Source organism: Piliocolobus tephrosceles, chromosome 21 (assembly GCF_002776525.5).
Source record: "Piliocolobus tephrosceles isolate RC106 chromosome 21, ASM277652v3, whole genome shotgun sequence".
NCBI classification, from domain to species: domain Eukaryota; kingdom Metazoa; phylum Chordata; class Mammalia; order Primates; family Cercopithecidae; genus Piliocolobus; species Piliocolobus tephrosceles.
In genome coordinates, this window is record NC_045454.1 from 3585627 (window position 1) to 3586921 (window position 1295).

Below are 1295 nucleotides of genomic sequence, written 5' to 3' on the forward strand. Positions count from 1 at the left end.
TTTGAGACGGAGTCTCGCTCTGCTACCCAGGCTGGAGAGCAGTGGCGCAATCTCAGCTTACTGCAACCTCTGCCTCCCAGGTTCAAGTGATTCTCCTGCCTCAGCCTCCCGAGTAGCTGGGACTACAGGCGCATGCCACCACAGCCGGCTAATCTTTTGTATTTTCAGTAGAGACAGGGTTTCACAGTGTTAGGATGGTCTTGATCTCCTGACCTCATGATCTGCCTGCCTCAGCCTCCCAAAGTGCTGGGATTACAGACACGAGCCACCATGCCCGGCCTAACTAACTGTCTTATTAGACCTGTCCCAACCACTCTGTATTGCACAACTGGTTTTATCCCACTCTCACTGATTCTTAATCTGCTCTAGTTTGTTTTATCTCCACAACACTCCTAACCTTCTATGTTGTTTAGGAGTTTTGGATTATTATTATTTTTGTGTGTGTGGTATGTATGTGTCTCCATTGTGACTTTTTGCTTTTTTGTCTAGAGGCAGGGTTTTGCTAGATAGCCCAGAGTGGTCTCAAACTCCTGGTCTCAAGCGATCCTCCTGTTTCAGCGTCCTGAGTAGCTAGGACTACAGGCACATACAGCAGGCCCAGCTCTGTATCTCCACTGTTTAGAGCAGAACCTATCACAAGATAGTCAAATACTTGTTAATTCATTTAAAGTTAGTAAAGATACAAAAATATATTTTCAAATGGTTATGAATGTCCTAAAGAAAAACAGAAGAGTAATATTGGGGTGAGGGACTACTTAAACATTTTTATTATTATTATTTTTTTTTAAAGAAAGAGGTTCTCTCACTCTGTTGCCCGGGCTGGAATGCAGTGGCACAATCATGGCTCACTGCAGCCTACACCGCCATGGCTCAAGTGATCCTCCTGCCTCAGCCTCCCAAGTAGCCAGGACTATAGGCACCCACCACCACACCTGGCTAAGTTTTAAATTTTTTCACAGAGACGGTGTCTCACTATGTTGCCCAGGCTGGTCTTGAACTCCTGGGCTCATGTGATCCTCCTACCTTGGCTTCTCCAAGTGTTGGGATTACAGGCTACCACACCTGGCTGGTGGGGGGGGGTGCTACTTTAGATTAAGAGGTTTGCACTTGAGCCCAGGAGAGTCAGCTGGGCAACACAGTGAGACCCCATCTCTAAAAAAAAAAAAAAAGTTAGTTGGGTGTGTTGGTGTGGGCCTGTGATCCCAGTTACTCAGGAGGCTGAGGTGGGAGGATCACATGAGCCTGGGAGGTGGTGGAGGCTGCAGTGAGCTATGACCCTGCTATTGTACTGCGGC